This window comes from Carcharodon carcharias, chromosome 13, assembly GCF_017639515.1.
Source record: "Carcharodon carcharias isolate sCarCar2 chromosome 13, sCarCar2.pri, whole genome shotgun sequence".
NCBI lineage: Eukaryota > Metazoa > Chordata > Chondrichthyes > Lamniformes > Lamnidae > Carcharodon > Carcharodon carcharias.
This window is the reverse complement of record NC_054479.1, coordinates 104,088,768-104,115,086: the sequence shown is the minus strand read 5'-3', so window position 1 is coordinate 104,115,086 and position 26,319 is coordinate 104,088,768. Positions and strand designations below refer to the sequence as shown.

The following is a 26,319-nucleotide window of genomic DNA, read 5'->3' as shown; positions in this document are numbered from 1 at the left end:
CTGAAAAAGCCAGCTTTTTGCTTAATATGGTTTAAGTAGTGCCTTTGTAGTAGGTACCCGTGGTATTGACATATAGTTAGTCACATTTGCATGATATAGGTAGCTGTTTGGTATAAACTGGGTTGGTGTAAGTGGTGGCGATTGTATACAAACACTAAACCCAGCTGGGTGGAATTTTCCTCCCATCTACTTTAACAGAGGTGTTACTCTCTTTTAAACATGGTAATTTCTCTGCTGAAGCAGCATAGACCGGAATGCTAAGTGTATGCAGTAACTGTTCATATATTAGCATCCAGGTTGCACATTTTTCCTGCAAGTCCTCACTCCAAATGCAGCCTGCCACTGTTAGGGGCTTCTGTTACCTCCTATGCCCCTGTCACCTTCCACCAAAAAGGAAAGAAAGCAAAAAAGAAAGCAGAGAGTGCAGCAAAAGATGAATTAGGAAGTGAGTGAAGTCAGAAGTACAAAGAAGGATCAGAGAGAAATGCATCAACACAAGAACGACAGAGAAGAGAAAATGCATATTCTCTCAATTATCATTTGCAATGCCATAAGATATAGGCTGTTATCAAAAATAATCCCCTACTTGTGATTGCTTCTATCTTCAGGCTGTCCACGTTGAACAAGATGTTAGAAACTTAACGATTCTCTCAGTACAAAGTCAAGTGTTAATAAGAATCTGATTAGCAGAAATTCTTCAGGCTAATATTTGGATGAAAGAGACATGTTCTTTGTTTTTTTGTCATTCTTTTATGCACAAAAAACACCAAAATAATATATTGAATTAAAAAGTAACATTTAACAGTGTGGGTTGTTTGGCACAAGACTATTTAAGGAATGAGACACGTCACTATAGACCATCAGACACTGAAACAATAACTGGGGTCAGTGAATTTGGCCTCTTATACTGCTGGGTGTCCATTAATAGTATACAAAATAAAAATGTCATCAGCAAAACATTGGCACTCACTGTATGAAGGTCAAGTTTAAACCTACAGCAACTGCCATTTTCAGTGTGTCTTTACTCGTGAAGCTGGCCATATATCACTAAAGAAATATGATAAGGTTAGATGTCTGGTCACCAGTTGAGTTTTTGCTTTCTAAATTGGTTGGGCAAGCAATAAGTGATGTTCTAAGGTCACAAGCACATCCTATTTTATACCCACTATAACATATTAACTGTGCACTGTCATGCATCTTTTCCTGCAAATGTAGCTTTAGAACAAAGTTTGAGCATTAATAATCAAAAAGATATAATCTGTTTTTTTAAAAATATTCCTTTGTTAGGTGGCCAACAAAATGCTTGATGGGCAGAATGGCCTTCATCTGACAATGTTCTTTTGCATACCTTTGCTTCAATTTGCAGTTTAGGAACAAAGTACAAGTTTGCATGGTTTGCTGATCTATCACAATATGTCTATAGTTTGTTTTGTTTGGTAAATGTATAAGACTTTAAACATAGTTATTATTTTTATAAAATTCTCTCATTTTATTCAAGTCGAATTTTAGTGGAAATCCAATGCTTAAAACTAAAGCAGTGCTTATTTGGCTCTATCACATTAATAATTTGATATTAATCAAATTTCAAATTAAAGTAAGGAAAAAAACAGTGTAAGATTACTTGATATTTCAATTTATCCAAATTACGTATGGTTTCTAATATATACTGAGCACTAGTATGTCAAACCCAAATATTTGGTGAAGTAATTGCGGCATTCAGGTCCTTTTTATATTTCAGTTAGCTGAAATAATGTTTTTGTATCTAGTCTAATTATTATTGCAATCAGTTACTTATTTGTTATTTGACAGCACACGTTAAGATCTTGTTTGGTTTTAGAATCAATATAATTGACCTGAAGTAACATTGCTAGAAAGAGGATATTGGAAACCACATTCTTGGCATCAGTAACAATGACTATTGTGGAATGGACCACAGATAATTCCTACAGATGATGACTTGACAACCTTCCATTTGGAGACTTCAAAATGTCCAAAGACCAAACCAGTGAATGCATCTGCAGTCAACATATATTGTTACCTATCTCCTGGTTCTGTGAAATGCATTATGTTTACTATAATTTGCTCTTCTGTGAGACTGACACCTAGCATCTTCTCTTAATAGATAATTTCAAAGAGAAGAAAGTACAACTTTGAGATAAGCCGTATCTAGTTTTAATGTCAGTCTCTTGTCTTGGATCTGACAGACACATGCAAAATGCTATGTCAATGTTACCTGGCAGTTAGGGTTCTGTACTGCCAACCTGAATGGCATTCCTCTTTTGGTCCCTTTGTCATTCATTATTTATTATTCCTTGATCTTCCTCCTGAGTTTTGGCCTTTCATTTTTCTCAGCATGACTACCTTGTCTCGATGTTCTCCTTACCCGCCATATTGGGGTTTGCTTTTCTTTATCGTCACACCCACCCAGTTATAACAATGGATTTATGGAAAATGAACGCTCTATTTTTTAAAAACAAAATGGAGAATGAACAATCTGCGTTGAAACAAGATGGACTCAAGAGGTCAGGAACCTCTCTTCGTGTCTGCCAGTATACATGAAACTGCACAAGGCTGAAAGCCAGTCTGCTTGTCTGGTCAGCACATTAAAATGTAAACAACCCTTTTGGGACATTCCATTGACAGGATATTAAAAACGCAATAGATATTTACTGTGCATTTAATAGCTGCTATTAGTCCAATTACCTACAGAAACTAGTGCACAAGGGCACTACAGACTTTCTAGTTGCAGAATGGAATACTGCAGAATGGGTGTCAGGAAAACCCATTCTATCATAAGGGGATCCAAATGGCTGAAACCGTGTGTCACTGGTTAAGTCATCAGGGACCATTTGTGTGGACAATAGGAAAACAGATACAATGGTCACCAGACAGAAACCAGCTTATGATAAGGAACATATATCAACACACATTTTAAGAGCAGCCTCATGTCAGTGAGCCTGGGAGATGAACAGAATCAGAGAGAAGAGATCCCACTGAGCAAAGGAAGAACTCTGCCTAGACTCCACTAGCAGGCAGGGAGGTAAAGCTAGCTTTTTATCTACCCATTTGAAGAACCAAGCAAGATCTTCACTAAAGGGGCTTGACTGCACCTCGACTGGAGCAAAGCCGGAAACCTGCTGCTGCCAGTAGTAAACCACTGCAAATTCTTCACCAGAAACTTCCAACTTCCGTTTCTTCAGTGAACGAAAAGGGAAGCAACAGGCCTGCAATGTTTCAAGCTTCCATTTCGAAAGACTCAAATGTAACCATTGGACTTTTTAAAAGCCTAAATGCATACCTCTTTGTAATCATCATTTCATGTGTGTGTGTCTTGTGTGTGTGTGAGAGTGGGAGCTGTAATGAATACATTTGGGTTGCGAAATAGATATTTATTTTTTCCTTTTTTATAAACTTATGAGAAAAACTGTCTTTTATCTTTTTTGAGAGTAACAGCACTCAAGGGGTTAAAACACGCTTTCCCCATGGCAGTCTGTCAAGAGGTGGAAAAAGGAGAACCATCTCTCTCCTATCAATAATATTATCTTAATCAGTATCATTTTCATAGCTTGGTGTTTTGGAGGCACCCATTCATTGCTTCCCTTTACAGTCATAGGACTCTGAACTATTTCCAGCATTCGTCTCCTTGTTCAAGAAGGTATGCCTCTATTTGTCCAAATTGTGCTTAACTTTCATAGAATCATAGAATAATAAAGCACAAATGGAGGCTGTTCAGCACCATTGTGCCTACAATAGTTCATTATGCCGTTAAAAATTCAGTTACACCTCATTCAACAAGGTTTAACATTTTCAATTGTTTTTACAGCGTATGTTTTGTGTAAAAAGCTGAAGTTCATGTCAAGTCACTGGTTCTGCCCTGATAGACTACAACAGTGCAGCCTGTGGAGCATTTGGTTATCACTGACGGGGACCTCTGAAAATCCCTGATAAACTATGCATTCGTGAACACCAGAAGTTGCGATCAATTTTACACAGCAATGACAGTTTCTCCATCATTCCGGGCCAAAGGCAACATATGAGAATAGGAACATTACTCAATTGGCCACTCGCGCCTGTTCCGCCACTCAGTGCGACCATGGCTGATCTGCAACCTAACTGCATATACTCAACTTGCCCCATTTCCTTTTATATGTTTGGTTAACAAAATCTATCAATTTCAGATTCAAAATTAACAATTGAACTAGCATTGATTGCCATCTGTAGCAGAGAATTCCAAACTTCTACCCCTTTTAAATGTAAAAGTGTTTCCTAATTTAACTCCTGAAAGTCTGGTTCTAATTTTTATACTATGCCTTCTAGTCCTAGCTTCCCAACCAGTGAAAACAATTCCTCTTAAATATTCTATCTGTTCCCAATGATATGTTATAAACTATGATCAAATTACCCCTTAACCTTCTAAATTCCAGGGAATACAACCCCAGTTTGTGTAATCTTTCTGAGTAATTTGGGGATACAGTGCAGAACACTGTCTCCATCACCCCTTCGCCTTACGGAATACTGGTCTCCTTTGTACTCCAATCTAAGCCGCAAACTGGAAAGTTTCTTAAGCAATCTATTGAAGGAAGTAATATTCCCAGTAAAAACAAAAGTTGTTATAGAAAGCAGGCAGCTCTAATCTGAAGATGAATGACAAGACCAATTGCCCATTGACAACCTGATAAATCTACACTGCATCTCGAAGGCCAATAGAAGCTTACTAATGTGTGGTGACCAGATTGGTCACAGGATGCCAGGCATGGTCTAACCAGGGCTTTGTATCATTGAAGCATGACTTCTACTTCTTGTAATCTAGTCCCCTAGATAAGGCCAGGATGCAATTTTCCTTTTTGATTATTTTTCTCTACCTGTTAATGGTATTTTAATGATCTATGTACCTGGACTCCCAGGTCTCTTTAGATCCCCACTGTTTCTAGCTTTTCACATTTAGAAAGTATCCTGTTATATTCAGATTTGTTTCTAATGAAATGCATTGCCATTATATTGGATGTAAAACCACGTATCTAAATTTGATAATGAGATAAAGAATGGTGAGATTGTGATCAATGTAGCAAAGCGTAAAATTACAAAGAAATATCTAAATCATTAATAATGAATATTTAACGCCCCGACACAGACCCTTGAAAGACACCATTAGTCACATCCTGCCAATTAGGGTATCTATCCATTATCTCTACTCTGTTTCCTGCCACTCAGCTAATTTCCTAACCAGGTCAATAAATTGCCTTCAGTTTCATTGGTTTCAACTTTAGCTCAGAGTCTCGCATGAGGGACTTTATCAAATGTCACATAAATAACACCCATAAACATTCCCTACTGTTTCCGTAAACATGTCCACTACTATAGTCACCTCTTCAAAATAAAACAATCAGGTTCATTAGGCATGATCTACCCTTTGCCTGCCCATTGGAAAACAAAACCGTGGTCTCAGCACTAAACTCATTTTGTAAAATAATTCTGCATTTGAGATAGCATTGGGGACGAGATATAATACATAAGATTGAAGTTAATTCTCATGTAAAAATGATAATGTGTTATTATCTGAAAAAGAAAGTGTAGATATAACTAAACTATTCAGGCTATATTTAAAAATCATCAACAGATTCCTGTTTCCAGAAGAGGCTTTACCATAGCGTAGATGTCTACTAAATCCTGAACATTTACCTGACAGGAAAATTTTCACCCTTAAACTGCATCAGGTTTATAATAAACTGATTTTGTATCTTGTGATATAGGTTAGTGCTGCCTTGAGAATGTTCACATCTTCAAATGAAACATGGTGCCACTAGTTCCTCAGGGTAGTGTCCTAGGCCCAACCTCCAGCCGCCTCATCAAGTATTTTCCCTCCATCATAAGGTCAGAAGTGGGGATGTTCGCTGATGATTGCACAAAGTTAAGCACCGTTTGCAACAACTCAGATACTGAAGCAGCTTGTGTCAATATGCAGCGAGACCTGGACAACATTCAGGCCTGTTCTGATAAGTAACAAGTAACATTCGTGCCACACAAGTTCCAGGCAATGACCATCTCCAACCAGAGAGAATCCAACCATCCCCTCCATGACATTTGATGGCAATACCATTGTTGAATCCCCCACTATCAAAATCCTGGGGAGTTACCATTGACCAAGAACTGAATGCTACTAGCACTGGTTATAAGAGCAGGTCAGAAACTGGGAATTCTGTAGAAAGCAACTTGCTTCCTGACTCCCCAGAGCCTGTTGGCTAAATCCAAGGCACAAGTCTGGAGTGTGATGGAATATTCTCCACTTTCCTGGACAATTGCAGCTCCAACAGCACTAAAGAGGTTCAACATCACCCAAGACAAAGCAGCCTGCTTGATTGGTGAATGACCACATTCACCACTTTCAACATCCACTCCCTCCACAACCGATGCACAGTGGCAGCAGTGTGTACCATCAACATGATGCACTGCAGCAACTCACCAAGGCTCCTTCGACAGCACCTTCCAAACCTGCAACCTCTACCACTGAGAAGGGCAAGGGCAGCAGACATACGAGAACACCACCACCTGCAAGTTCCCCTTCAAGCCACATGCCATCCTAACTTGGAAATATATCACTGCTCCTTCACTGTCACTGGGTCCAAATCCTGGAACTCCCTCCCTAACAGCACTAGGTGTACACACACGACATGGACTGCAGTGGTTTAAGACAGTGGCTCACCATCAGCTTTTCAAGGGTAATTAGGGATGGGCAATAAAAATGCTGGCCTAGCCAGTGACACCCACGTCCTGTGGAAAAATAAAAGACTAACCGAATCAATCTAATTCAATCCTACACTAGAGTAAAGAGTTCCTGTTTGTAATGATACAATGTAGACATCATCTGTGCATACCTTAGCAATGAAACAAACTTGATTAAAATGCTATCTTCTGTGCACTATTCTACCCAATTTATATATTTGAAAAAGCTAAAAATGAGCAATCAGACTTTGGCAGTGGCTATTTCACAATGTAACATCTACAGTTTTCTTCATGAAACTTCAATTTCCAACTCTTGAATATTTCCATTTTTCATTGTACAAAACTTTTGGGATGTACTTGCAAACTTTCAGGTTTTTTCTAGTTTTAGATTGTGTAGCTGAATGAAAATGCGAGTGATTGAGGGATTCTGATAATCCACGCTGATGTATGCATACACGAGGCTGCCAAGAATATAGGCATGCATTTCCTTTTCTTCCTCCCCTCTTCAAAATTGCACAGCAAGGAATTGAATTCCCACTCCAGAGATACAATTCATTCTTTGTCACTGGACCAGCAGGGATTTGACATATCCTTAGACGATGATGAGCTCCATTGTTCTCCGGTAGCATGCACATTTGCTCGTTGAGAAGGTCAGTTTCTAGTAGCTCTGAGCCAATGTTCAATACAAAATTATTTTTCACAGCCACAACTTGGTTCAAAGCAAACAGGAAGCAAGTGACATGAGGCAATAAGTATGAGGAATGTTGCTTTTCAAAGGAAATCCTGAAAGGATTTCACAAGCTGTTGTCAGTGCTGCTGCTGATAAGATGTTTGAACCATCCAAATAATTTATTAAGAGTGCTGTCGTGACATTGCAGTTGTGAATCCGTCCGAGTGGACACTAAGAATGAGCAAACTGAAGGACACTGACTCATGGCATCTACAGTACAAGACCCTGACAAAAGCAAAACAAATCCAAAACTGCATGCGATCAGCCTGCTAAGTACAGCCATATAAAATGTTTTTAAATGTCCTTGGATGATTTCAACGAAATATCAGATGGCATTATAAACTCTTGTTATTGTTTGTGATGACACTTAAACCTGTTGATTAGATAACTGATTTGTAATAGTTCCCAGGCATCTACGATGCTCTGTAGCAAGTTGCACCTATTTGTTCTACAGTATCTTCACTGTGCTGGTGCTCTCATGTGTTGCTGTAGAAGTATGTTGCATACTATGCTGTGTGCCTTGGAAGTGAGCGGACATTTGTCAGAGCAGAGAGTCAGCTCTGGGAAGAAGCTTCCAGCATTCTGTCAACAGCTTAGTTAATTAAACAGAGTCAAAACAGGCCTCACTGCATACAAACTAATATGTAGGTCCTGGAGGAATTCTGTATACCAAATTGCACACAGGTTTAAAATCTCAAGGTAGTTACTTTTGAAAATGATATATTGGGCATTTTGTGGAAGGACATTTTTTGCTCAATTTACAGAGATTAATAAATATAGAGAAGGGTTAAAAAGATTTACATTTATAAAGCACCTTTAAAATTTATAATGGCATAGCCTTCATCACATCCTGAGAAACATTTCAAGCAGTTCACATGGATTACTTGAACTGTTTTCGTAAAGACAAAATTGGCAACCTTAAACCTGGACAGCAAGTATCACATATAACAAGAGATGAATGATCAATAGGTCCTTCTGGTGGTGTTGAGAATTATAATAAATCTTTGAGGGATAGGTTTATACAGCTGCGCAAGCTTTGATTCCTACAGTTTTCTGCAGGGTCAGCTTTGTGCGACAGTGTATAGCCTGAAAATTTTGTGTTGTTTCTGAACTGCAAGGAGTTTGGAAAGAATGATTAATATTGTGTCAGTGTCTAACCCTATCTCTAACTTATAAAGCTAATTATTTAAAAACATCTAGCAGTTTGTTTTCTTGGCTATTTAAAGGGGCAGTTAAATCTGCAAGACAGTGCAGTCACAGTCTGAAAGAGATTTTGCACAAACTGCTTTTCCAACTTTCAACTTTGGCTCCTCTGAAGAGTTCTACTAATTGCCCATTTCAGGACTTGCTGATGGGCTAGCTGCATTGCCATGATTTGCTGCATCATTTATTAAAAACCAGCATGTGAATCATCTTAACCTGCTCTGCACACCTCCTGGTGGCTACAAATAGAGCAGCATTAGCAGACACCAGGCAGCATAAAACTTGAGTCTTCTTCAGTTACAAATAGTGGAGTTTGAGGGGAATGCTAGCTAATATTTCAGAAATTACACTTACAATTGATACACAGTTTGTTTGTATTCATAATATTTAGAATATTTTAGATTTGGAAGAAGTAGCTAGAAACATACTTATATGCAAAAAACAGTTCCTAAAAATCCCTGATAGAGGCAATAATTGATTTTAATTAATCCTGTGGTCAGAAGTGGAACTCGATGGGAGTAGCTTGGAGCATGGTGGCTTTAGAGGAGAGGGCAGAGATTGTAGCAAGTTTGCTTGAGGTGCCAGGTGTCAGCACTTTCTGCTCAGCCTGGCTCCCATCCTTCCCAATTTCAGATGCAAATATCTGATGGAAATCTGAGGTGAATCTATGAGTTCCTAATCATCTTTGGTAGTTGTGGATAAGACGGTCAAGGCTTGGCTAATTCACTGATCAATCTCCTCTCTTCCTCAGTAGGCTACAGGATATGAAATTTAGGAAAGTTAAACCTGTACAAACTCACTTCAATATAACTTGTTCCTTGATACTTTTTGTGGAAAATCCTGAAGTCTGACAACTATACCAACTTCCTCCTTCCATAACTTCCAACCTCACCCAAAAGCAACTACCCATAACCTGCTCTGCTCTATATCCTGCTTGCCAATAGCACCCAATCTCACTAACCTGCATTGTCTCCCTGTTGTCCAACTTCTTGAATTTAAAATCTTCGTTCTTCCTCCTCTTCAAGTCGCTTTGCAGCCTCAGCCTACCATACTTCTCCTGTGACATCCTTCAATCTTGTGTCTCTAATCTTGGGTACATCTGCTTTGGCGCCACCCCTTGATTGGCCCTGTTGCTTTGCACTGCCTCTCCAAACCCTTTCTACTTCTGAACTCCTTTCTCCATCCTTAAAATTCAACTTGAAACTCATTTATTCGTCCAAAACTTCAGTTAGCTTTCCCTTCATGGCTCATTGACAGTTCATTTTATTGATTTCACTTGTTTTTTTAACTTCCTTTATCCTCTCAAATCCTAATAGAGTGCTTTAAAATGTTTCCTACATTAAAGGCATTCTATAAAAATAAGCCATTGTTATGATTTATGTCTAAAGCTCTTCTAATGAGCATAAATGATTCACAATTGTCATTCATGAATGGTATGTGCAATTGCTGAATATAAATCATATCCAACAGTGGCATTTACCTGTGTGCAAACTTGCCCAAATGTTTGTTATCCACAAAAAGCAGGACAAAGCAGGCCTAGAGGTAATGTCACTGGACTGGTAATCCAGAGGCCCAAGCTAATGCACTGGGGACATGGGTTCAAATCCCATCGCGACAGCTGGTGGAATTTGAATTCAATTAATAAATTTGGAATTAAAGGCTAATCTAATGGTTGCCATGAATCCATTGTTGTACTGGTTCACTAATGTCCTTTAGAGAAGGAAATCTGCTATCATTGCCTGGTCTGGATGATCTGTGACTTTAGACCCACATTAAGATGCTCTTTTAAATACCCTCTGAAATGGCCTAGTAAGCCACTCAGTTGTATCAAACTACCACAGAAAAGTTGATAAGGAATTGAAGCAGATAGATCGCCCGATATTGACCTAGGTACCAGAAATGACAATGGCACACCCAGCCCTGTCGATCCTGCAAAGTCCTCCTTACTAACATCTATGGGCTTGTGCCAAAATTGGGAGAGCTGTCCCACAGACTAGTCAAGAGACATGGACATAGTCACTGAATCATACCTTGCAGACTGTCATGAAAATATATTAATTCTCATAATGTTATTGTCATTTATTGTAAAAGTAGGTTAATAATGGGGTTTGGATAGTTTCTGTATGTGTATATATGTATGTATGTATGTGTGTGTGGGATTTAATTGAATTAGAGACAACTGGTTTGCAGACTTTGACTCATCAAAAGAAGCTAGGTTTGAAATGCTAAGTACGTAAACTTGGCTGATGTTTTAGAATATGAGGTGAGGAGAATTTCCATTTTTAGATAAATCAGGGTAGTTTGAATTTCAAAGAGATGGTAGGACGTCACACCTAGCCAGAGAAGCTAGGCTAGGCAGTGGGTTTATTTTTCCCAAAGATTACTGATAACATTAGCACCATGAAAAGACTTAGGCGATGAAAAGTATAAAGTTCAAAAGACATATGGAAACAATGGAATTTGCATTAAAATGGAGAAACATGTATAAAGGATTGAAGCTATGTATCAGAGAGGGGAAGGCATTGTAAGATCTAGCAGAAGTGTGAAAAGCCTCCAGTAGTTGTGCATCAAGCTGGCTGTCTCCAGAAACTGAAGCTGCAAAAAGCCATTTTGAATTCTACTGTCCAGGGTATTGTGTTGACTTGCCTAGATCTGTTTAAATCTATTTGTTTTTATTGTTGCCTTAAGGGGGGTGTAACTGGAAGCCAGATTAATTAAGGGTTTTAGGAGTTATTACGGTAGTAATTTGTTGACCTATGTATGTGCTTGAAATCTTTTATTTTATTAATGAATGTTCAATTTAGTTTTATAAAAAATCTCTAGAGTTTTGGTGGACTTCTTGCTACTGAATTCTGGGTATACATCTTGAAATGAAATACAAATTGCCAAATTGTTGTGACCGCATGATCAAGTTTTCCTCATGGATTTGATCAGCCTGAAACACATCATCTGCCATGTTACAACAAGGCTGCCACCTCATTTTTAGGTATGCCTAAGCGATTCCACAACGAGCAGATCAGATCTAAGCTCTGCAGTCCTGCCGCATCCAGTTGTGAATGGTGGTGAACAATTAAAAAACTAGCTAGAGTTGGAGGTTCCACAAATCTCTCCATCCTCAATGATAGAGAAGCTCAGCACATCAGTGCAAAAGACTAGTCTGAAGCGCTTGCAAACAACTTAATCCAGCAGTGTCAGACGGATAATCCACCTGGGCCACCTCCTGAGGTCTCCACCATCACAGATGCTAGTCATTAGCCAATTTGATTTGCTCTGTGATTTCAAGAAATAGCTGAAGTGTCCTAGTTCAACCATCTTCATCTGCTTTATCAATGACCTCCCTCCATCATAAGGCAAGATGTTTGCTAGTGATGCTGCAAAGGCCATGGGCTCTGACAAGATTCTGGCAATAGTACTGAAGATGTGCCCCAAAACTTGTTGTGCCCCTAGCCAAGATGTTCCAGTACAGCTACAACACTGGTTTCTAACAGGCAATGTGGAAAATTGCCCAGGTATGTCCTATCCACAAAAAGCAGGGCAAATCCAACTCGGCCAATTACCACTGCATCAGTCTACTCTCAGCCAATAGTAAAATGATGTTTTAGAAACAGTTCTATCAAATGGCACTTGCTCAGCAATAACCTGCTCACTGATGTGCAGTTTGGGTTCTGTCGGGGCCACTCAGCTCCTGACCTCATTGCAGCATTGGTCCAGACATGACAACAGAACAAGAACTCCATAGGTAAGGTGGGAGTGACTGCCATTGACATGAAGGCAGCATTTGACCAAGTGTGGTATCAAGGAGCCCTAGCAAAACTGGAGTCAATGGGAATCAGGGAAAACTCTCCACTGATTGGAGTCATACCTTACACAAAGGAAGATGGTTGTTGTTGTTGGAGGTCAATCATCTCAGTCCTGGGACATCGCTGCAGGAGTTCCTCAGGGTAGTGTCCTCGGTCCAACCATCTTCAGCTGCTTCATCAATGACCTCCCTTCCATCATAAGGCCAGATGTTCGCTGGTGATTACAGAACAACTCACAGCTCCTCAGATATTGAAGCAGTCCATGTCCATGTGCAGCAAGACCTGGACGACATGCAGGCTTGGGCTGATCAGTGGTAAGTATTTGTGCCAGGCAATGGCCATCTCCAACAAGAGAGAACCTAACCATCTCTCATTGACATTCATCTGTGAATTACCCTCTGTTAACATCCTGGAGGTTACCATTGACTAGAAACTGAACTGGACCAGCCGTATAAATACTGTGGTTACCAGAGCAGATCAGAGGCTGGGAATTCTGCAGCGAGTAGCTCACTTCCTGACTTTCCAGTGCCTGTCTACCATCTACAAGGCACAAGTCAGGAGTATGATGAAATATTCTCCATTTGTTTGGATGAGTGCAGCTCCAACAACACTTGAGAAGCTTGGCACCATCCAGGACAAAGCAGCCCGCTTGATTGACACCCCATTCACCTCTGATGCACAGTGGCAGCAGTGTCTAGAATCTGTAAGATGCACTGCAGCAACTCACCAAGGCTCCTCTAACAGCACCTTCCTAATTGCAACCTCTACCACCGCAAAGGACAAATGCATAGGAACAGCACCACCTGCAAGTTCCCTTCCAAGCCACACATCATCCTGACTTGAAGCTACATATTCGTTCCTTCACTGTCAATGGGTCAAAATCCTGGAACTCTCGACCTAATAACACTGTGGCTGTACCTATACCACATGGACTGCAACGGTTCAAGGGGACAGCACACCACCAACTTCCTGGGGACAATTAGGGACTGGCATTAAATGCTGACTTAGACAGTGACACCCATACCTGGTGTGAGAATGAAAAAAAGATGTAACCCAGTCACTTAGCACTGACTCAGCTTCCTCCAATCATCAGAAAAGTGATATGAAAGGAGTCATCAACTGATGCTCAGTTTGGGTTTAGTCAGCATCGTCAAACTTCATACCTTATCACAGTTCTGATCCAGAGAGGGATTCAACAGCTGACTGTACTATTTTTAGGAAGCGCCATAGCAACTCAGTAAGTTTACCATGACAATACCTCCCAAGCCGACCAGCAAGATCAGCAGGGTGTCGTTCTTGGCTCAGCAACAGCATTCTTGTCTCTAAGTTGGAATGCCTGGGTTCCAGCCACACTGCAGAGGCTTGAGCACATCATCTTGGCTGATATGTCTGTGCACCATTGAGGCAATGCTATGCTGTCAGAGGTGCTGTCCTTTGGCAGTGAAAGCAAGTTGACATTTTCCCTTTCAGGTGGCCACAAAAGATCCCATGGAACTATTTAAAGGAGAATTGTGAATTCTGCTGGCATCCTGGTCAATATTTATCAAAACCAAAAAAGATTATTTGGTCACTTATTTCATTGCTGTTTGTGGGCCTTTATTTGAATTGGCTGCTACTTTTATCTATATTGCATCAGTAACTACACTAAAAGAAACTTAATTTGTTGTGAATTGCTTTGTGACACCCTGAATTTATGGAAGGTACCATCTAACTATTTTTGTTCTTTGCATAAAATGTACTGCATTGATACAGGTGATTCAGTGCAACTGGTTGATACTGAAGGTTATGTCCTCCCACCCTAGCACATCTAATCCTATGAGCATAATCTTCTATTTTTTTTTAATCATGTGTTTATCCTGCATCTCCTTAAATCCATTTATGCTATTTATCTCAACCACACCTTGTGGTTGAGAGTTCCATATTCTAACCACACTCAGGATAAAGATTTTTCTCCTGAATTCCTTGTTGAGTTCCATATTGGATTGATTTCTCCTTTGAAGATCAGGGGAAGACTGTCCTCTCCATTTTGATTTGGATTTACACTGCTGTTCCTTCATAGCTGGGTCAAAATCCTGGAATTTCCTACCTAACATTGCCAAAAAAAGCACCATCAACAAAAAGACTGCAGAAGACTCAAGGGGAAGCCGTACAAATCAAGGCAACCAAGGGATGGGCAATAAAATACTGCCAATCTATGCTCACTCACATCCTGAAAATATTTAAATAAAAACATAATGGCCCAGATTTTGCACTTGTAATGATGGTGAAACATTTGCCGTCATTACAACTGTGAACTTGAAACTACTTCAGGTGTCCGCACATGGACAGTTTAACGTGGAAACACAGAAGTTGCTGTCAGTGATACTGTGCTGCACAGGATGCGCATTACAGACCTTGCAAATGGAAACTCTTTGAAATCGCTAGAATTGACATGAACTCCATTTTTATGCTATTAACCTTGATATAAAAGAGAATGTTGAATGAGGTATATCTGTTTTTTTTAATGGTATACTAAGTTCATAATTACTTATGAGAAACCTCTGGCCCTGAAACACTCAGTTTATATTTGTGGAAGTTCAGATTTTTTGATTATGTTAACAGAAAGTCCAGATTTATAAAATATTTTATGATATTTTAACTCATACCTTCGTCCTCATGTATATGTGCCAATCTTTATTTTGCTGTCTGCAAAATGATTTAAAAGTGAAGGATAACTGGTGCTTTTTACTTCCTCGTTTGCGAGAATACTTCATGTGCTTGGCTGTTTAGCCTGCTTGATGACACCACTGTTCTGGATGCCGGAGATCCCCAATAGCTGATGTCAGAATGAAATTAACATTATAATTGGTGAAATTCACTCCACAGAGATCACTAGATCCAAGTGAGCAGCTTTCCTTGAGGTCAGTTCAGAGCAAGCTGACCAGAAAACCTGGGCCAAGATATGCTGATTTTGACTAAACTAACCATTTATTCACACCAGGCACATTGGCATGTCCTGTGCATCACTGAAATGGAAGGTTCTCTTGCACAATATATTTCCATCCACTTTCATGTAACATATTAGTGGTTGTATCATTTTCTTGTGGCAATTCTGCATTAAAATAATTATTTCTCCTTGTTTGAACTTGACAATGTATTGACATGCTGAACCATAAGCATATAAAATTTGTAATAACTGCAAATTATTGGGAGTGCTCACTCATAAAAAGCATCTCAATGATTGTTAAACTAAAAACCATTAATACTTAACATTAATCTCTCCCAAGAGTATTGTTTGAAAGATCGTATTGTTCAACGTGCCATTAAACCCTTCAGCTAATGTTTACTCTTCCAATTCATCATCCTTTCTTGACTGTGCCATAATCCACTATTAAATTCATCATAAATATGTCATCATTCCAACTGTTTTTACAGGTGGAAATCTTTACATGCTATCCACAAAGCAAAAATCAGCACTTGAATAAAAATGTTCTTATTCAGCAATCTGTTTTGTCATGTCACAATGCTATTTTTCTGGCATTTTTTGGTTTATCCTTTTTTGTGCTGGTATATAATAAATTGGTAGAAGATGTATAGGAGCCTTAGCTGACTCATCCTCTTCTTAATGCCTCGTTCCTAAGTATTTAATTTGTGGAAAATGATGCTCAACTAATAGTCTCATGTCATTTCCTCTGAAAGAATCACAGTTTGAGCTGAACTTGCTGAAGGTTTATGACTCCTTTTCCTTGAAGGGAACCATAACATCACAGAATGATGCATCACAGAAGGAGATCATTCGTCCCATCATTCCTGTGCCAGCATTTTGAAAGAGCTATCCAATTATTTTGACTCTCTTGCTTTTCCCCATATTCCTGTAAATGTTTCCCTTCATGTATTTATACGGTTCCCTTTCGCAAGCTACCACCAACCCTTCTGCCACTGGAAACAGTTTCTCCTTTGCTCTGAGGAGAACAATCCCAGCTTCTCCAGTCTCTCCACATAACTGAAGTCCTTCAGTTGGTTGCACCCTCACACCTGAGACAGAAGGATATGGGTTCAATTTGAGATTAGCAGAACAACCTAAGCTGACTCTCCAGTGCAGTACTGAGGGAGGCCTGCACTAATGTATTTTTGCACTTTTAGATAAGACATTAAGCTGAGCTAATGGCCGCGCTTTCAGATGAATATAAAAGATTAAAAAACAGCATGGGAGTCATCCCTGGTGTCCTTGCCAATATTTACCTCTCAATCACTGGCACAAAATCAGGTTATTTGGCCACCATCACATTGCTGTTTGTGGGAGCTTGCTGTGCACATATTATCTGTCACATTTTCTACATTAGAATAGCAACTACACTTCAAAGGTATTTTGGGTAATGTCATCAGAAAGCACAGCGTTAGCTTTCACATGTACATTGACGACACTCAGCTCTACTTTGCCACCGCCTCTTGCGACTCCACTTTTGTTAAATCATCAGACTGCTTATCCAGCAGAAGAAATTTCATCCAATTATCTAATGGGAAGACAGAAGCCATTGTCAGTACCACAAATTTTGTTCCCTAGCTACTGACTCCATCCCCCCTCTTTGTCAACACCCTGAGACTAAACCAGTCTGTTCGTAATCTTGATGCCATATTTGACATCGAGATGAGCTTTCAACCACATCACACCATCACACAGACCATCTACTTTCACCTCCATAACATGGCTGACTTCATCCTTGCCTCGGCTCAACTCCTCTGAAAGCCTCATTCACGCCTTTGTTACCTTTAGGCTTGACTATTCTAATGCACTCCTGGCTGGTCTCCACATTCTACCCTCCATAAACTTGAGGTCATCCAAAATCCTGCTGCCTGTGTCTTAATATGCAACAGGCCCCATTTCCCTATCACCCTTGTGTTCGCTGACCTATATTGGCTCCTAGCCAAGCAGGACCTTGGTTTTAAAATTCTCATTCTTGGTTTCAAATCCCTCCATGGCCTCGCCCATCCCTATTTATGCAATCTCCTCCAGCCCCTAAACTCTCAGATTTCTGTGCTCATTTAATGCCGGATTCTTGAACACCTCCAATTTTAATAGCTCCACCATTGATAGTCAAGTCTTTGGTTGCTTAGGGCCCTGGAACACCCTCCCTAGACCTTTCCGTCTCCCTACCTTGCTTTCCTCCTTCAAGATACCCCTTAAAACCTAGCTCTTTGACCAAGCCTTTGGTTATCTGAACTGATATTTTGTCCTGTGGCTCAGTATCATGTTTCGTTTTATAATGCTGCTGTGAAATGCCTTGGATGTTTTATTACATTAAAGATGCTATGTAAATACCAATTGTTGCTGTTATTATGTTTCATTAGGAATAAGCACTTTGGGATATCCTGAGCTTGTGAAAGGTGCTATACAAATGCAAATTTGTCGTCGTCTTTAGAATGTATGGCTAAGTAGATTACCTTCAATTTGATTGGTTGAAGAGATGCGTTATTGCTTACATTGTTCACATAGTTGCCAGATCTCCAGTAGAGGGCACCGTGCTGAACTGGATCCCGAATTACCTGAAGTTGCTGCGCAAAAAAGTCAGTAGGAGGCTGTAAGTGTAATGAAGGGCAAGCATCATTCATTTGCTTTTGACTGCTGAGCTCCAGGCCATTCTTACACCTGTCCTCCAGTATCCAGTGCATTTAGCCCCCAATCCCTATCATTCTGGAACTTCAATCCTGGGTTCTCTCTTCTGGCATGCACACTAGCCGATACTTTGCATGGTTCCTTTTATTTGGGCATCGTTTCTTTGCCTTCATTGTCCTCTCCGCAAAACAAAACACTACTGTTATATTTGTCCTCTGCAATTATGTGTGGAAATATCCTTCAAATGAACATCAGGAAAATCAAAGCTATCACTTCAGTTCAGCATAAACTTCCCTGGGACTAGCTCCTCAGGCTGACCTAATATGCAAACCCCTAGGATCCTATCTGACCCAGAGTTAAGCTACAAACTCTATCCTTCCCCATCACTGTTGACTTCCCTGCTGTTCCACCACCTCCAGACAAGACTTTCCCACTGTCCTCTAGATAACAGTTACAAATTTCTACTCTGCAGGAAAAGTTCTCCTCCTTACAATCTTTCCCTCCACTTCCTGTTGTGGCCTTGTACCTTAGGCTTTACCACCCAATAGGCAATCAGCCTGTCAATCATGGGCCCCCCCCCCCCACACACACACACACACACACACACACACACACACACTCTCTCACTCCATGGCCTCAGCAAATATGTCTTTTACTGATGTCTTCACGTGCATTTTTCCATTTATCTGCTAGATAGAACAGATCTGGATTCTGCTAGGATAAGTCAATGAATGCTGCATATCCCAGCGATGCACTGGTCTAATGCAGCTTGTGGAGGAGAGGGTAAATTGGAGAGCAACTCCTTGATTTCCTCTTTCTTATTATTTGTTCACGGGATGGGGGCATTGCTAGCTCGGTCAGCATATATTGTCCATCCCTAACTGCCCTTGAAAGATTTCTGTGTTTATAATGTTATAATAACCCATACTTTAGGTGCTAGGCAGAATTAATTAGGTAACAATATTAAACATGAGTTTAATCATATTACTCTTTGCTGACGTGGAGTTGGAGGTCATGAGAGTATTAATTAAGCTGTTGTATGATGGAGTGTTTATACTTTGAACATTCACTTCAAATTAATTTTTCAAGGAAAAATATTCTCAGTTAATTAGAATGTGATGTGGTGACCTTATCTCTTAAACTATTCTAAGATGTTGACATTAGGTGTTGTATGATCTCTCTCATTGTGCAAATCTAGGGAGAAAACTTGAAGGTCAACATATTTTAATTGTATGTTTGATGAAACTGTGAGGGGCGATTGACACATTTTAATGCATGCCTGACCCTGAACTGAACAAACTAGAATAGAAAATCTATGGCTAGGTCTGGGTCAGGGAGAAAACACAGAAGTAAAATGTTAAATATTGTTAAATAGTCAACAGAAGGAAAAGTAAGTTACACCAAATGAGATGGTAGAATCAGAGGGAGAAATTTTAAGTGGGAGTGTGATTTGGGGAAGGAAGGTGGTGGTGCAATGAGATTCGGGAAATTATAACTCAGGAGCCTCATTGCATCCTGTCAAGTGATTGCCCACCTGCAACAGACAGAAAGCAACAGCTCTTAAGCAGACAGAAGTGGAGGTACAAGGAGCAGGAGGCCACTGGCTGACATCAAAGGAAATTTTACCAGAAAGAAGATAAATTGGGAGGCGTGGGGGGAAATTTTGGGAAAATTTTGTGGGGGGACAGAAAGGGGGCCTGAGCAAGGTGGGCCTAAACAGGGCACAAGGAGCACTTCTCCTTCATGTGACCTCACAGGGGAGGTTGAAAAAATAGCTTGGTCGCTTCAGAAACTGGATCTTCCTCTCATTGTCTTAACCTGCCAGGAAAGCTGCTTACGCCAGAGTTAATGGAAGGGTCAAGGTAGAACATCAGGCTTGCCACCCAGACAGGATTAAAATTGCCCCCTAAGACATTAAAGAAGATTAAAGTCTATTTGCATGTTAGATGGACGAGGAGAAGAGCTAGAAGAATGGGTTCTGATGGGTTCACTTAGCTTTTAGAAATTTTTTTTTGATGTTCTTTTGGCAGAGTCTGACAGTATATCACCTTTTGGTACTTCAGGCTGGAACATGCTGCAGATGTCCCAAAATGGGAAAGGAAGAACTAGGTCAATAATTATCTTTTTGTCCATCACCAAAACAGCACAATAAGCTGTTTGTAATGTTGAAGAAAAGCTCCTCGCACTGATAATTCTAATATATTGACTTCAACTCATCAAATTTCAAAAAGCAGTCAGCTGAGATAAGTTTAGAGTTAATATACAAAATGTATCATACTCCTGGAGTGACCTTGGGCATAATTTCCTAACAACACACAACCACTGAAGATGCATTGCTGAAAAGGGAATCTATCTGCAAAAGTCTTTTTTCATTCATGGGTTGTGGGCTTCGCTGGCTAGGTCAGCATTTACTGCCCATCCCTTATTGCCTTTAAGAAGGTGGTGGTGAGCTGCTGCATTGAAGCACTGCAGTCCACGTGGTGCAGTTACACCCACAATGCTGTTAGGGAGGGAGCTCCAGGAACTTGATGCAGTGACTGTGAAGGAATGGTGACATAGTTTTAAGTCAGAATGGTGTGCATCTTGGAAGGGAACTCACAGTTGGTGAATCTACTGTCCTTGTCCTTCTAGGTGGTAGAGGTTGCTGGTTTGGAAGGTGCTGTAGAAGGAGCCTTGGCAAGTTGTTGCAGTACACCTTGTAGATGATACACACTGATGCTACTATGGAGCGAGTAAATATTTATGGTGGTCATTGGGGTGCTAGTAAAGCGGGTTGCTTTGTTCTGGATGGTGTCATGCTTCTTGAGTGATGGTTGGAGCTGCACTCATCCAGGAAATTGGAGAGTATTCTATCACACTCCTGACTTGTGCCTTGTACTTGGTGGAAAGGCTTTGGGAAGTCAGGAGGTGTGTTTCTTGCCATAAAATTCCCAGCCTCTGATCTACTCTGTAGACACAATATTTATATGGGTAGTCTAGTTCAGTTTCTGGTCAATGGTAATTCCCAGTGTGTTGATGGTGGGGGATTCAGCAATACTAATGCAGTGGAATATGAAAGTGAGATGTTTAGATTCTCTTTTGTTGGAGATGGTCATTGTCTGGCATTTGCATAGTGTGAATATTGCTTACCACTTATCAGTCCAAGCCGGACTATTGTCCAGATCTTGTTGCATGCAGACATGAATTGCTTCAGTATCTGAGGAGTTGCAAATGGCACTGAACATTGTACAATCATCAGCGAACAGCCTCTACTTCTGATCTTGTAATGGAAGGAACATCATTGTTGAAGCAGCTGAAGTTGGTTGGGCCTAGGAGACACTATCCTGAGGAACTCCTTCAGTGAGGTCCAAGGGCTGAGATGATTAGTCGCCAACTACCACCATAATTTTCCTTTGTGCTGGGTATGATTCCAACCAGTGAAATGTTTTCCCCCTGAAATGGGATGCTATTTAAAAATTCCTAATTATCCATGTCAATCTAAACATCTTGCAGTGGCACAGGCGCACACCACATTGACTCCTTAATACACTGTGCCATGGTGTTAGGTACAGATTGTATTTGTGATTTCCTCACTCATAAAGTTCCTGAACTCGGCTATGTTGCGATTAGTGGAGGTCAGTTATAGCCCTGGAAATCTACCCTGCTCTTTCTCTGTGCCTGTAAGAAATCTAAAGAAAGAGAGATGAGTCTTAAGAAGGACATGAGAACTGGTAAATTGTGCATCATTCTATAATCATGGTCAACTAAATAAGCCAACAAGACTTTTTAGATTTATTTTCCGCTTTTAATGGTTTTTCTTCCACTGTGGCATAAATGATCTAATCATTTTGACAGCATCATCAACAGCCAATAGACCGGTTTTGTTTTGTAATCCATAAACCAAAACATTAATTTGATGAGAAGTTCATTATATTTTGAATACTTCTTGGATGATCATTAAGGGGAGTGGGACAAAGAAGCAACATAAGTGCTGCTCCATCCTCTGGTGTCACGTTTAGAGTTTATTTACTGTTGGAGCTATGCAGTTTTGCTGATACCAAGGTGATTTTCTTTTTATGCAGGGTAGCATGTGGTCTGCCAAAGCCTGGCAGTGATGTGGCTGAATTCAACAGTAATGCAAAATTACTCTTCTCTTTCCAGGTCACTGAAAATATAACATCTAATATATAAACTTGTCAGTTTCCATTTCACAAAACGACAAGATGTTTCTGAATGAGGAAGTCCAATTGGACCATCTAAATCTATCCAGAAAGATTCCCAAGGCCCCCTTTGGCAGTATTCAATTGTTTGTTAAACATTTCCAGGGCTTTCCTTCCACAACTCTATCTGGGAATTGATCCCATATGTTCACTTTTTTGTCAGAAGAATTCCCTGATATTTATTCCATCTGTCGCTTTTCCTCGCTTGAACCTGTGCTGCCTTGTCCTATCCTTGATTTGATTTTGAGTGATAGTCTGCATTAAACCTTTCTATCTCATTAACTAACATATATCATTGTAAGATCACTTCTCAGCTGCCCCATTTCAGGCTTAAAAAGCCCATATTTCTCCAGCTTATAGCTCAGATCTTTGACACCTGGAATCAGCTTCTAGTGCTTATGTCTTTATAACCAGACCTGAATATAGCGCTCAAGTACAGTCTGACCAGAGGCCTGTCTGTACAAAAAAAAAACTGCGGATGCTGGAAATCCAAAACAAAAACAGAATTACCTGGAAAAACTCAGCAGGTCTGGCAGCATTGGCGGAGAAGAAAAGAGTTGACGTTTCGAGTCCTCATGACCCTTCGACAGAACTTGAGTTCGAGTCCAAGAAAGAGTTGAAACTCTTTCTTGGACTCGAACTCAAGTTCTGTCAAAGGGTCATGAGGACTCGAAACGTCAACTCTTTTCTTCTCCGCCAATGCTGCCAGACCTGCTGAGTTTTTCCAGGTAATTCTGTATTGTCTGTCTGTACAGTTTGATCTAGACTGCCCCCGTGTGTAATTTACTGTTTGATGTGGCTATTTTAAAAAATATATATATTGTAGAGAAAAGAAAATCTCTGTTGTCAATGTGTTCCTTGCTACAGACAGGAGGGGGCAGGGGTTAAGTTAAACAGCACTAATTTCTCCTCTCACCACCCATCCATAAATAGAAAGATGTTTTGATTTGTTTCCCTCTTTATAAGCAGTGGTGTATTTCCCACCCCTCAGTTTTGGTGCAATCCAATTTTCTATTAATAACCCCACAGTAAACTCAAGACAGGATGAACTCAAAGGGTTAGTTTATTTGCACACAGAAAATGCAAAAGGGGAGTCACAATCTTGCCTCCATGCTCAAACAGTTAGAGAAAAGGAAGATTTACACTGTAGAGACCACAGAGGAAAGAAATGTTGTTTCACGTGTTCCAGAGTCCAGAATCAAAGTCCAATGAGGCATTCCTTCACCGAGGTGGGTGAGCTGAAAACCGATGCTGGATAATTCACTTTTCTGGTGGTGTTGACTTCACATGCTGAGATAGGCATGCAGAGCTGAGTCAATCTTACAGGTGATAGTACAGAATTTCCAGCAGAAGCAGTGTAGATGAGACCAGGTGTTCAACCTGGGCAGAACTCCTTTCTTGTGACGGTGCCAGTCAGGTGGTAAACAGCAGACTGAGATTTTCAGTTCAGCAAAGCAATATTATTGGATCCACAAACCAGAGGCCCAGGTCACAAGATTCCAACCTTTCCACACTGTCTTTGACAAAGGATGTGTATTCCTCACCTGGGTCCCCGATATTGTTGAATGCCTCAACCAGTAAGGATTGAAAGGCAAGTTGAGGGGTCCTTTGTCTTAGCAGATGAGCAGACTCCTGTTGGCCAGCCTGGGTTATGAAATGCAGATGGCCTTTGTACAGCTGTCTTTGAATTTAGCCTGTGCAGCCCTCTGGGGGTCATTAGTGGCTCCCCAGAGATAATGATGAATGAGTTTCTAATGCCAGGGTAGCTTCTTTTGTTTGGAAGTCACGGACAGACATAGATTCAGCCCTTTTAAAGGTCTTTGACCAGTATTACATTTTTTTGAAATAACAGTGAGCATATTTCTATATTTTATTTAAAAAAATATACAGGTTGAGGTCTTAGTTCCTTACTTCCTATTTCTCTCTCATCATCTATTTCTTTCTTGTTCTTTTGTCAATTCCTATCTGATGGGAAGTGATGTGTGGTATAGATTCACCAACATTACAGGATGCTTTTAACGTGGGGCTTTGGGAATATGTGGCCTCAGCTCCTTTTCCATTCCCTTCTCACTATTTATGCTTTTGCCAATTCCTCATTCCCATTATGACTCCTACCCTTTCACATTCCAACTATGTCCTCCTGTTCCTACTCTTTCCCATTACTCACTGTACCTCTTCCCTTTTGATTTCACGTTTAGCCCTATACCTATTGTCCCACCTAGTTCTATTGTCTCACACTTGTCTTCGTTATTGATATTTCTCTGTACTCCCACAAGACAGTGGTGAAAGGTCATAGGCCCTCTCAACCCCACCCTGTTTCTCTCAGAGGTTTATTTAAAATTCAACTGGTTAGTGTTTAAAAAAATCAAAGTACATTGAAGAAAGATGAAATTAAACAGGTATGGAATTAGAAAAATCTAATTTTTCTTAATCCTGTGCTCATTAAATATATTTTTTTCTTTCAAAAACAACTCTGTAAATTTTTCCTTGCTAAAACTTTTGAAATGTGACTCTTGTTCTACAAAATTATTAGACAAAAACCTTCTGAACAGAAATGTTGGAAGCTAAAGAGTAATCAACAGTTAATTAATCATGACTGATTTATCCAAAGAAATTGGGTGTACTGCATATCATACAACTTCACAATCTAATTTGAACACAAGCTTTTGGAAAACTTTAAGCCCTTGAAGAAAACTTTAATGAATTAAGATGCATTAAAAGATATACAAGAAACTTGAGGATGCATTTAACCATATTGACCCAGATTTTGTAGTCAGCAGTGAGGAAATAGCGCTCACTGTTTACTAGGCTGACAGTTACCCACTAAGTTTTGGTGGGTTTTTGAGTAGAGACCTGCTCTGACCCAGCATCTTCCCTAGCACATCGCCCTCTACATTTCACCTATGATATCTGTGGTAGGGCAAGCATCAACGAGGCTTTTCATCCAATCAGATTGAAGAACCCTTCCTGAGGCAGTGTGTGAAGCAGGAAGTATAAATTCAATTTAATTATGTACAGAAAGCAAAATAAAGATTAGCAAAGAATACTGGGACTGAAAGAGACAATTAGAAGAGACAAGAAAAGTTTGTAAAAAAGAAAATTGATCTTTAAAAAATTATTCAATACCTGTTAACTTTTAGTGGAATAAAATTCCACACCTGTAAAGTTAAATTTTCAGGGCCAGAGAGCATATATGGCATTAAGAATCACTTAACATGGTATTAGAAATTCATTTACTCCTAAATGCACCAGGCCTAAATTTTTCTGATGTGTTTGGTGGGTAGCTACTAGGTACATACTCCAACTTCCCACAGCTTGATGTATACTGTAGTAAACTTGGTGTACTGGACATGTTTCTTAGTTGAAACACTTAACTTTATTTACTGAGAATCTACATGCTTGAACCAGGTCCGCCACTAGAAAGCTCCGCCCCTAAGGTCACCCACATTTACGGCTGATTCGTCAGTACAATCATGTGACTCCTAAAACAGTAGGAATGGTTTTACTTACAATCACTACGTTGCTCCCCCCCTTTTTTTTTACATTTCTTATTTACAAGAATATCTTAATCCATAACATATACATGTATGCACAGGTCATGCGATTATAGATTAAGTCTGTGAGGTAGTTTTCTAATTCGTTTAGAATGACATAGCTCTATGGCTTGAGATTCTCCCAATATGATCAGGGACCTGGGACATCCTTAGACAATGGCAGTTCAGAATTGTTTAATTCAACAGATATGTCTGTTCTAGGTTGATCTGTTACCTCTGGGATTATGACATCAATTTCATATGGAATAACTGGTTGTTGAAGCGTCTCTCCTTAGATGATCCACATGTTTTCGAACAATCCAGTTTTCCACTTCAGCTTGATATGACAAAGGTCCAGTTTCAGAGGCAATTATACCAGGAACCCAGCTGGATCCAATTCCAAAATTTCTCTCAAACTGTCTCTCCCGCAGTAAATTTTCAAGCTTTGCTATGAATATCATGATTCACTTGCTGTCTACTCTGGTTCTTCCCTACCTTCCCCTCTAATTTCAAAACACCAGACTCAACCTTGTACGAAAGC

At 40.0% G+C, this 26,319-nt stretch overlaps 1 protein-coding gene across 13 annotated transcripts in view; it reads left to right on the top strand.

Moving 5' to 3' along the window:
• The window catches only part of anks1b (ankyrin repeat and sterile alpha motif domain containing 1B), an 865,501-nt gene that overhangs the window by 442,741 nt on the left and 396,441 nt on the right, over positions 1-26,319 (top strand). The gene's annotated exons all lie outside the window — the stretch shown is intronic.